Here is a 13,401-nt window from a genome sequence, read left to right as displayed (position 1 = left end):
CACCCTGCCCTGTGGTGCAACTGATGTCCCTCTCTCCGAAAATGTACTCAATGGGACCGTAATGTTGCAACCACATAGCAGATGACCTGCTGTGAGGAAAAATCGAGTTAGAACATTTCAAACATGAAAAAGGTCATTTTATAATCAACATCAAAAACCAAAATTCCAAAAGTATAAAACACAAAAAAATGCTTACCGAAGAAAGAAAATGTGTCGTGCATGGCACCCTCCACCCTGCCCTGTGGTGCAACTGATGTCCCTCTCTCCGAAAATGTACTCAATGGGACCATAATGTTGCAACCACACACCAGTTGACCTGCTGTGATGAATAAACGAGTTAGTACATTTCAAACATGATCATTTTATAATCAATGTCAAAAACCCATATTCCAAAAGTATAAAACACAAAATAATGCTTACAGAAGAAAGAAAATGCATCGTGCATTGCACCCTCCACCCTGCCCTTTGGTGCAACTGATGTCCCTCTCTCCGAAAATGTACTCAAAGGGACCGTAATGTTGCAACCACACACCAGTTGACCTTCTGTGAGGAAAAATCGAGTTAGTACATTTCAAACATGAAAAAGGTCATTTTATAATCAACGTCAAAAACCAAAATTCCAAAAGTGTAAAACACAAAAAAATGCTTACCGAAGAAAGAAAATGTATCGTGCATGGCACCCTCCATGCTGCCCCAAGGTGCAACTGATGTCTCTCTCTCCGAAAATGTACTCAATGGGACCGTAATGTTGCAACCACACACTAGTTGACCTGCTGTGAGGAAAAAACGAGTTAGTACATTTCAAACTTGATCATTTTATAATCAATATCAAAAACCAATGTTCCAAAAGTATAAAACACAAAAAAATGCTTACCGAAGAAAGAAAATGCATCGTGCATGGCACCCTCCACCCTGCCCTGTGGTGCAACTGATGTCCCTCTCTCCGAAAATGTACTCAATGGGACCGTAATGTTGCAACCATACACAAGTTGACCTGCTGAGAGGAAAAATCGAATCAGTACATTTCAAACATGAAAAAGGTTATTTTATAATCAACATCAAAAACCAAAATTCCAAAAGTATAAAACACAAAAAAATGCTTATCGAAGAAAGAAAATGTATCGTGCATGGCACCCTCCACCCTGCCCTGTGGTGCAACTGATGTCCCTCTCTCCGAAAATGTACTCAATTGGACCGTAATGTTGCAACCACACACTAGTTGACCTGCTGTGAGGAAAAAACGAGTTAGTACATTTGAAACATGATCATTTTATAATCAATGTCAAAAACCAATATTCCAAAAGTATAAAACACAAAAAAATGCTTACCGAAGGAAGAAAATGTATCGTGCATGGCACCCTCCACCCTGCCCTGTGGTGCAACTGATGTCCCTCTCTCTGAAAATGTACTCAGTGGGACCGTAATGTTGCAACCACACACCAGTTGATCTGCTGTGAGGAAAAATCGAGTTAGTACATTTCAAACATGAAAAAGGTCATTTTACATTCAACGTCAAAAACCAAAATTCCAAAAGTATAAAACACGAAAAAATGCTTACCGAAGAAAGAAAATGCATCGTGCATGGCACCCTCCAACCTGCCCTGTGGTGCAACTGATCTCCCTCTCTCCGAAAATGTACTCAAATGGACCGTTATGTTGCAACCACACACCAGTTGACCTTCTGTGAGGAAAAATCGAGTTAGTACATTTCAAACATGAAAAAGGTCATTTTATAATCAACATAAAAAACCAAAATTCCAAAAGTATAAAACACAAAAAAATGCTTACCGAAGAAAGAAAATGTATCGTGCATGGCACCCTCCACCCTGCCCTGTGGTGCAACTGATGTCCCTCTCTCCGAAAATGTACTCAATGGGACCGTAATGTTGCAACCACACACCAGTTGACATGCTGTGAGGAAAAAACGAGTTAGTACATTTCAAACATGATCATTTTATAATCAATGTCAAAAACCAATATTCCAAAAGTATAAAACACAAAAAAATGCTTACCGAAGAAAGAAAATGTATCGTGCATGGCACCCTCCACCCTGCCCTGTGGTGCAACTGATGTCCCTCTCTCCGAAAATGTACTCAATGGGACCGTAATGTTGCACCCACAAACCAGTTGACCTGCTGTGAGGAAAAACCGAGTTAATACATTTCAAACATGAAAAAGGTCATTTTATAATCAACGTCAAAAACCAAAATTCCAAAAGTATAAAACATAAAAAAATGCTTACCTAAGAAAGAAAATGTATCGTGCATGACACCCTCCACCCTGCCCTGTGGTGCAACTGATGTCCCTCTCTCCGAAAATGTACTCAATGGGACCGTAATCTTGCAACCACACACCAGTTGACCTGCTGTGAGGAAAAATCGAGTTAGTACATTTCAAACATGAAAAAGGTCATTTTATAATCAACATCAAAAACCAAAATTACAAAAGTATAAAACACAAAAAAATGCTTACCGAAGAATGAAAATGTATCGTGCATGGCACCCTCCACCCTGCCCTGTGGTGCAACTGATGTCCCTCTCTCCGAAAATGTACTCAATGGGACCATAATAATGCATCCACACACCAGTTGACCTGCTGTGAGGAAAAAACGGGTTAGTACATTTCAAACATGATCATTTTATAATCAATGTCAAAAACCAATAATCCAAAAGTATAAAACACAAAGAAATGCTTACCGAAGAAAGAAAATGCATCGTGCATTGCACCCTCCACCCTGCCCTGTGGTGCAACTGATGTCCCTCTCTCCGAAAATGTACTCAATGGGACCGTAATGTTGCAAACACACCAGTTGACCTGCTGTGAGGAAAAATCGAGTTAGTACATTTCAAACATGATAAAGGTCATTTTATAATCAACGTCAAAAACCAAAATTCCAAAAGTATAAAACACAAGAAAATGCTAACCGAAGAAGGAAAATGTACCGTGCATGGCACCCTCCACCCTGCCCTGTGGTGCAACTGATGTCCCTCTCTCCAAAAATGTACTCAATGGGACCGTAATGTAGCAACCACACACCAGTTGACCTGCTGTGAGGAAAAAACGAGTTAGTACATTTCAAACATGATCATTTTATAATCAATGTCAAAAACCAATATTCCAAAAGTATAAAACACAAAAAAAAGCTTACCGAAGAAAGAAAATGTATCGTGCATGGCACCCTCCACCCTGCCCCGTGGTGCAAATGATGTCTCTCTCTCCGAAAATGTACTCAATGGGACCGTAATGTTGCAACCACACACTAGTTGACCTGCTGTGAGGAAAAAACGAGTTAGTACATTTCAAACATGATCATTTTATAATCAATATCAAAAACCAATGTTCCAAAAGTATAAAACACAAAAAAATGCTTACCGAAGAAAGAAAATGCATCGTGCATGGCACCCTCCACCCTGCCCTGTGGTGCAACTGATGTCCCTCTCTCCGAAAATGTACTCAATGGGACCGTAATGTTGCAACTACACAATAGTTGACCTGCTGTGAGGAAAAATCGAGTTAGTATATTTCAAACATGAAAAAGGTTATTTTATAATCAACATCAAAAACCAAAATTCCAAAAGTAAATATACAAAAAAATGCTTACCGAAGAAAGAAAATGTATCGTGCATGGCACCCTCCACACTGCCCTGTGGTGCAACTGATGTCCCTCTCTCCGAAAATGTACTCAATGGGACCGTAATGTTGCAACCACACACTAGTTGACCTGCTGTGAGGAAAAATCGAGTTAGTACATTTCAAACATGATCATTTTATAATCAACATCAAAAACCAAAATTCCAAAAGTATAAAACACAAAAAAATGCTTACCGAAGAAAGAAAATGTATCGTGCATGGCACCCTCCACCCTGCCCTGTGGTGCAACTGATGTCCCTCTCTCCGAAAATGTACTCAATTGGACCGTAATGTTGCAACCACACACTAGTTGACCTGCTGTGAGGAAAAAACGAGTTAGTACATTTGAAACATGATCATTTTATAATCAATGTCAAAAACCAATATTCCAAAAGTATAAAACACAAAAAAATGCTTACCGAAGGAAGAAAATGTATCGTGCATGGCACCCTCCACCCTGCCCTGTGGTGCAACTGATGTCCCTCTCTCTGAAAATGTACTCAGTGGGACCGTAATGTTGCAACCACACACCAGTTGATCTGCTGTGAGGAAAAATCGAGTTAGTACATTTCAAACATGAAAAAGGTCATTTTACATTCAACGTCAAAAACCAAAATTCCAAAAGTATAAAACACGAAAAAATGCTTACCGAAGAAAGAAAATGCATCGTGCATGGCACCCTCCAACCTGCCCTGTGGTGCAACTGATCTCCCTCTCTCCGAAAATGTACTCAAATGGACCGTTATGTTGCAACCACACACCAGTTGACCTTCTGTGAGGAAAAATCGAGTTAGTACATTTCAAACATGAAAAAGGTCATTTTATAATCAACATAAAAAACCAAAATTCCAAAAGTATAAAACACAAAAAAATGCTTACCGAAGAAAGAAAATGTATCGTGCATGGCACCCTCCACCCTGCCCTGTGGTGCAACTGATGTCCCTCTCTCCGAAAATGTACTCAATGGGACCGTAATGTTGCAACCACACACCAGTTGACATGCTGTGAGGAAAAAACGAGTTAGTACATTTCAAACATGATCATTTTATAATCAATGTCAAAAACCAATATTCCAAAAGTATAAAACACAAAAAAATGCTTACCGAAGAAAGAAAATGTATCGTGCATGGCACCCTCCACCCTGCCCTGTGGTGCAACTGATGTCCCTCTCTCCGAAAATGTACTCAATGGGACCGTAATGTTGCACCCACAAACCAGTTGACCTGCTGTGAGGAAAAACCGAGTTAATACATTTCAAACATGAAAAAGGTCATTTTATAATCAACGTCAAAAACCAAAATTCCAAAAGTATAAAACATAAAAAAATGCTTACCTAAGAAAGAAAATGTATCGTGCATGACACCCTCCACCCTGCCCTGTGGTGCAACTGATGTCCCTCTCTCCGAAAATGTACTCAATGGGACCGTAATCTTGCAACCACACACCAGTTGACCTGCTGTGAGGAAAAATCGAGTTAGTACATTTCAAACATGAAAAAGGTCATTTTATAATCAACATCAAAAACCAAAATTACAAAAGTATAAAACACAAAAAAATGCTTACCGAAGAATGAAAATGTATCGTGCATGGCACCCTCCACCCTGCCCTGTGGTGCAACTGATGTCCCTCTCTCCGAAAATGTACTCAATGGGACCATAATAATGCATCCACACACCAGTTGACCTGCTGTGAGGAAAAAACGGGTTAGTACATTTCAAACATGATCATTTTATAATCAATGTCAAAAACCAATAATCCAAAAGTATAAAACACAAAGAAATGCTTACCGAAGAAAGAAAATGCATCGTGCATTGCACCCTCCACCCTGCCCTGTGGTGCAACTGATGTCCCTCTCTCCGAAAATGTACTCAATGGGACCGTAATGTTGCAAACACACCAGTTGACCTGCTGTGAGGAAAAATCGAGTTAGTACATTTCAAACATGATAAAGGTCATTTTATAATCAACGTCAAAAACCAAAATTCCAAAAGTATAAAACACAAGAAAATGCTAACCGAAGAAGGAAAATGTACCGTGCATGGCACCCTCCACCCTGCCCTGTGGTGCAACTGATGTCCCTCTCTCCAAAAATGTACTCAATGGGACCGTAATGTAGCAACCACACACCAGTTGACCTGCTGTGAGGAAAAAACGAGTTAGTACATTTCAAACATGATCATTTTATAATCAATGTCAAAAACCAATATTCCAAAAGTATAAAACACAAAAAAAAGCTTACCGAAGAAAGAAAATGTATCGTGCATGGCACCCTCCACCCTGCCCCGTGGTGCAAATGATGTCTCTCTCTCCGAAAATGTACTCAATGGGACCGTAATGTTGCAACCACACACTAGTTGACCTGCTGTGAGGAAAAAACGAGTTAGTACATTTCAAACATGATCATTTTATAATCAATATCAAAAACCAATGTTCCAAAAGTATAAAACACAAAAAAATGCTTACCGAAGAAAGAAAATGCATCGTGCATGGCACCCTCCACCCTGCCCTGTGGTGCAACTGATGTCCCTCTCTCCGAAAATGTACTCAATGGGACCGTAATGTTGCAACTACACAATAGTTGACCTGCTGTGAGGAAAAATCGAGTTAGTATATTTCAAACATGAAAAAGGTTATTTTATAATCAACATCAAAAACCAAAATTCCAAAAGTAAATATACAAAAAAATGCTTACCGAAGAAAGAAAATGTATCGTGCATGGCACCCTCCACACTGCCCTGTGGTGCAACTGATGTCCCTCTCTCCGAAAATGTACTCAATGGGACCGTAATGTTGCAACCACACACTAGTTGACCTGCTGTGAGGAAAAATCGAGTTAGTACATTTCAAACATGATCATTTTATAATCAATGTCAAAAACCAATATTCCAATAGTATAAAACACAAAAAAATGCTTACCGAAGAAAGAAAATGTATCGTGCATGGCACCCTCCACCCTGCCCTGTGGTGCAACTGATGTCCCTCTCTCCGAAAATGTACTCAATGGGACCGTAAAGTTGCAACCACACACCAGTTGACCTGCTGTGAGAAAAAATCGATTTAGTACATTTAAAACATGAAAAGGTCATTTATAATCAACGTAAAAAACCAAAATTCCAAAAGTATAAAACACAAAAAAATGCTTACCGAAGAATGGCAATGTATAGAGCTCCGCACCCTCCAACCTGCCCTGTGGTGCAACTTATGTCCCTCTCTCCGAAAATGTACTCAATGGGACCGTAATGTTGCACCCACACACCAGTGGACCTGCTGTGAGGAAAAATCGAGTTAGTACATTTCAAACATGAAAAAGGTCATTTTATAATCAACGTCAAAAACCAAATTTCCGAAAGTATAAAACACAAAAAAATGCTTACCGAAGAATGGCAATGTATAGAGCTCCGCACCCTCCACCCTGCCCTGTGGTGCAACTGATGTCCCTCTCTCCGAAAATGTACTCAATGGGACCGTAATGTTGCAACCACAAACCAGTTGACCTGCTGTGAGGAAAAATCGAGTTAGTACTTTGCAAACATGAAAAAGGTCATTTTATAATCAACGTCAAAAACCAAAATTCCAAAAGTATAAAACACAAAAAAATGCTTACCGAAAAAGAAAATGTATCGTGCATGGCACACTCAAACCTGCCCTGTGGTGCAACTGATGTCCCTCTCTCCGAAAATGTACTCAATGGGACCGTAATGTTGCAACCACACACCAGTTGACCTGCTGTGAGGAAAAATCGAGTTAGTACATTTCAAACATGAAAAAGGTCATTTTATAATCAACGTCAAAAACCAAAATTCCAAAAGTATAAAACACAAAAAAATGCTTACCGTAGAAAGAAAACGTATCGTGCATGACACCCACCACCCTGCCCTGTGGTGCAACTGATGTCCCTCTCTCCGAAAATGTACTCAATGGGACCGTAAAGTTGCAACCACACACCAGTTGACCTGCTGTGAGAAAAAATCGATTTAGTACATTTAAAACATGAAAAGGTCATTTATAATCAACGTAAAAAACCAAAATTCCAAAAGTATAAAACACAAAAAAATGCTTACCGAAGAATGGCAATGTATAGAGCTCCGCACCCTCCAACCTGCCCTGTGGTGCAACTTATGTCCCTCTCTCCGAAAATGTACTCAATGGGACCGTAATGTTGCACCCACACACCAGTGGACCTGCTGTGAGGAAAAATCGAGTTAGTACATTTCAAACATGAAAAAGGTCATTTTATAATCAACGTCAAAAACCAAATTTCCGAAAGTATAAAACACAAAAAAATGCTTACCGAAGAATGGCAATGTATAGAGCTCCGCACCCTCCACCCTGCCCTGTGGTGCAACTGATGTCCCTCTCTCCGAAAATGTACTCAATGGGACCGTAATGTTGCAACCACAAACCAGTTGACCTGCTGTGAGGAAAAATCGAGTTAGTACTTTGCAAACATGAAAAAGGTCATTTTATAATCAACGTCAAAAACCAAAATTCCAAAAGTATAAAACACAAAAAAATGCTTACCGAAAAAGAAAATGTATCGTGCATGGCACACTCAAACCTGCCCTGTGGTGCAACTGATGTCCCTCTCTCCGAAAATGTACTCAATGGGACCGTAATGTTGCAACCACACACCAGTTGACCTGCTGTGAGGAAAAATCGAGTTAGTACATTTCAAACATGAAAAAGGTCATTTTATAATCAACGTCAAAAACCAAAATTCCAAAAGTATAAAACACAAAAAAATGCTTACCGTAGAAAGAAAACGTATCGTGCATGACACCCACCACCCTGCCCTGTGGTGCAACTGATGTCCCTCTCTCCGAAAATGTACTCAATGGGACCGTAATCTTGCAACCACACACCAGTTGACCTGCTGTGAGGAAAAATCGAGTTAGTACATTTCAAACATGAAAAAGGTCATTTTATAATTAACATCAAAAACCAAAATTCCAAAAGTATAAAACACAAAAAAATGCTTACCGAAGAAAGAAAATGTATCGTGCATTGCACCCTCCACCCTGCCCTGTGGTGCAACTGATGTCCCTCTCTCCGAAAATGTACTCAATGGGACCGTAATGTTGCAACCACATAGCAGATGACCTGCTGTGAGGAAAAATCGAGTTAGAACATTTCAAACATGAAAAAGGTCATTTTATAATCAACATCAAAAACCAAAATTCCAAAAGTATAAAACACAAAAAAATGCTTACCGAAGAAAGAAAATGTGTCAAGCATGGCACCCTCCACCCTGCCCTGTGGTGCAACTGATGTCCCTCTCTCCGAAAATGTACTCAATGGGACCATAATGTTGCAACCACACACCAGTTGACCTGCTGTGATGAATAAACGAGTTAGTACATTTCAAACATGATCATTTTATAATCAATGTCAAAAACCCATATTCCAAAAGTATAAAACACAAAATAATGCTTACAGAAGAAAGAAAATGCATCGTGCATTGCACCCTCCACCCTGCCCTTTGGTGCAACTGATGTCCCTCTCTCCGAAAATGTACTCAAAGGGACCGTAATGTTGCAACCACACACCAGTTGACCTTCTGTGAGGAAAAATCGAGTTAGTACATTTCAAACATGAAAAAGGTCATTTTATAATCAACGTCAAAAACCAAAATTCCAAAAGTGTAAAACACAAAAAAATGCTTACCGAAGAAAGAAAATGTATCGTGCATGGCACCCTCCATGCTGCCCCAAGGTGCAACTGATGTCTCTCTCTCCGAAAATGTACTCAATGGGACCGTAATGTTGCAACCACACACTAGTTGACCTGCTGTGAGGAAAAAACGAGTTAGTACATTTCAAACTTGATCATTTTATAATCAATATCAAAAACCAATGTTCCAAAAGTATAAAACACAAAAAAATGCTTACCGAAGAAAGAAAATGCATCGTGCATGGCACCCTCCACCCTGCCCTGTGGTGCAACTGATGTCCCTCTCTCCGAAAATGTACTCAATGGGACCGTAATGTTGCAACCATACACAAGTTGACCTGCTGAGAGGAAAAATCGAATCAGTACATTTCAAACATGAAAAAGGTTATTTTATAATCAACATCAAAAACCAAAATTCCAAAAGTATAAAACACAAAAAAATGCTTACCGAAGAAAGAAAATGTATCGTGCATGGCACCCTCCACCCTGCCCTGTGGTGCAACTGATGTCCCTCTCTCCGAAAATGTACTCAATTGGACCGTAATGTTGCAACCACACACTAGTTGACCTGCTGTGAGGAAAAAACGAGTTAGTACATTTGAAACATGATCATTTTATAATCAATGTCAAAAACCAATATTCCAAAAGTATAAAACACAAAAAAATGCTTACCGAAGGAAGAAAATGTATCGTGCATGGCACCCTCCACCCTGCCCTGTGGTGCAACTGATGTCCCTCTCTCTGAAAATGTACTCAGTGGGACCGTAATGTTGCAATCACACACCAGTTGATCTGCTGTGAGGAAAAATCGAGTTAGTACATTTCAAACATGAAAAAGGTCATTTTACATTCAACGTGAAAAACCAAAATTCCAAAAGTATAAAACACGAAAAAATGCTTACCGAAGAAAGAAAATGCATCGTGCATGGCACCCTCCAACCTGCCCTGTGGTGCAACTGATCTCCCTCTCTCCGAAAATGTACTCAAATGGACCGTTATGTTGCAACCACACACCAGTTGACCTTCTGTGAGGAAAAATCGAGTTAGTACATTTCAAACATGAAAAAGGTCATTTTATAATCAACATAAAAAACCAAAATTCCAAAAGTATAAAACACAAAAAAATGCTTACCGAAGAAAGAAAATGTATCGTGCATGGCACCCTCCACCCTGCCCTGTGGTGCAACTGATGTCCCTCTCTCCGAAAATGTACTCAATGGGACCGTAATGTTGCAACCACACACCAGTTGACATGCTGTGAGGAAAAAACGAGTTAGTACATTTCAAACATGATCATTTTATAATCAATGTCAAAAACCAATATTCCAAAAGTATAAAACACAAAAAAATGCTTACCGAAGAAAGAAAATGTATCGTGCATGGCACCCTCCACCCTGCCCTGTGGTGCAACTGATGTCCCTCTCTCCGAAAATGTACTCAATGGGACCGTAATGTTGCACCCACAAACCAGTTGACCTGCTGTGAGGAAAAACCGAGTTAATACATTTCAAACATGAAAAAGGTCATTTTATAATCAACGTCAAAAACCAAAATTCCAAAAGTATAAAACATAAAAAAATGCTTACCTAAGAAAGAAAATGTATCGTGCATGACACCCTCCACCCTGCCCTGTGGTGCAACTGATGTCCCTCTCTCCGAAAATGTACTCAATGGGACCGTAATCTTGCAACCACACACCAGTTGACCTGCTGTGAGGAAAAATCGAGTTAGTACATTTCAAACATGAAAAAGGTCATTTTATAATCAACATCAAAAACCAAAATTACAAAAGTATAAAACACAAAAAAATGCTTACCGAAGAATGAAAATGTATCGTGCATGGCACCCTCCACCCTGCCCTGTGGTGCAACTGATGTCCCTCTCTCCGAAAATGTACTCAATGGGACCATAATAATGCATCCACACACCAGTTGACCTGCTGTGAGGAAAAAACGGGTTAGTACATTTCAAACATGATCATTTTATAATCAATGTCAAAAACCAATAATCCAAAAGTATAAAACACAAAGAAATGCTTACCGAAGAAAGAAAATGCATCGTGCATTGCACCCTCCACCCTGCCCTGTGGTGCAACTGATGTCCCTCTCTCCGAAAATGTACTCAATGGGACCGTAATGTTGCAAACACACCAGTTGACCTGCTGTGAGGAAAAATCGAGTTAGTACATTTCAAACATGATAAAGGTCATATTATAATCAACGTCAAAAACCAAAATTCCAAAAGTATAAAACACAAGAAAATGCTAACCGAAGAAGGAAAATGTACCGTGCATGGCACCCTCCACCCTGCCCTGTGGTGCAACTGATGTCCCTCTCTCCAAAAATGTACTCAATGGGACCGTAATGTAGCAACCACACACCAGTTGACCTGCTGTGAGGAAAAAACGAGTTAGTACATTTCAAACATGATCATTTTATAATCAATGTCAAAAACCAATATTCCAAAAGTATAAAACACAAAAAAAAGCTTACCGAAGAAAGAAAATGTATCGTGCATGGCACCCTCCACCCTGCCCCGTGGTGCAAATGATGTCTCTCTCTCCGAAAATGTACTCAATGGGACCGTAATGTTGCAACCACACACTAGTTGACCTGCTGTGAGGAAAAAACGAGTTAGTACATTTCAAACATGATCATTTTATAATCAATATCAAAAACCAATGTTCCAAAAGTATAAAACACAAAAAAATGCTTACCGAAGAAAGAAAATGCATCGTGCATGGCACCCTCCACCCTGCCCTGTGGTGCAACTGATGTCCCTCTCTCCGAAAATGTACTCAATGGGACCGTAATGTTGCAACTACACAATAGTTGACCTGCTGTGAGGAAAAATCGAGTTAGTATATTTCAAACATGAAAAAGGTTATTTTATAATCAACATCAAAAACCAAAATTCCAAAAGTAAATATACAAAAAAATGCTTACCGAAGAAAGAAAATGTATCGTGCATGGCACCCTCCACACTGCCCTGTGGTGCAACTGATGTCCCTCTCTCCGAAAATGTACTCAATGGGACCGTAATGTTGCAACCACACACTAGTTGACCTGCTGTGAGGAAAAATCGAGTTAGTACATTTCAAACATGATCATTTTATAATCAACATCAAAAACCAAAATTCCAAAAGTATAAAACACAAAAAAATGCTTACCGAAGAAAGAAAATGTATCGTGCATGGCACCCTCCACCCTGCCCTGTGGTGCAACTGATGTCCCTCTCTCCGAAAATGTACTCAATTGGACCGTAATGTTGCAACCACACACTAGTTGACCTGCTGTGAGGAAAAAACGAGTTAGTACATTTGAAACATGATCATTTTATAATCAATGTCAAAAACCAATATTCCAAAAGTATAAAACACAAAAAAATGCTTACCGAAGGAAGAAAATGTATCGTGCATGGCACCCTCCACCCTGCCCTGTGGTGCAACTGATGTCCCTCTCTCTGAAAATGTACTCAGTGGGACCGTAATGTTGCAACCACACACCAGTTGATCTGCTGTGAGGAAAAATCGAGTTAGTACATTTCAAACATGAAAAAGGTCATTTTACATTCAACGTCAAAAACCAAAATTCCAAAAGTATAAAACACGAAAAAATGCTTACCGAAGAAAGAAAATGCATCGTGCATGGCACCCTCCAACCTGCCCTGTGGTGCAACTGATCTCCCTCTCTCTGAAAATGTACTCAAATGGACCGTTATGTTGCAACCACACACCAGTTGACCTTCTGTGAGGAAAAATCGAGTTAGTACATTTCAAACATGAAAAAGGTCATTTTATAATCAACATAAAAAACCAAAATTCCAAAAGTATAAAACACAAAAAAATGCTTACCGAAGAAAGAAAATGTATCGTGCATGGCACCCTCCACCCTGCCCTGTGGTGCAACTGATGTCCCTCTCTCCGAAAATGTACTCAATGGGACCGTAATGTTGCAACCACACACCAGTTGACATGCTGTGAGGAAAAAACGAGTTAGTACATTTCAAACATGATCATTTTATAATCAATGTCAAAAACCAATATTCCAAAAGTATAAAACACAAAAAAATGCTTACCGAAGAAAGAAAATGTATCGTGCA

Source organism: Schistocerca cancellata, chromosome 6 (assembly GCF_023864275.1).
Source record: "Schistocerca cancellata isolate TAMUIC-IGC-003103 chromosome 6, iqSchCanc2.1, whole genome shotgun sequence".
NCBI classification, from domain to species: Eukaryota; Metazoa; Arthropoda; class Insecta; order Orthoptera; family Acrididae; genus Schistocerca; species Schistocerca cancellata.
The sequence above is the reverse complement of the archived record's forward strand: the minus strand, read 5'-3'. Positions refer to the sequence as shown.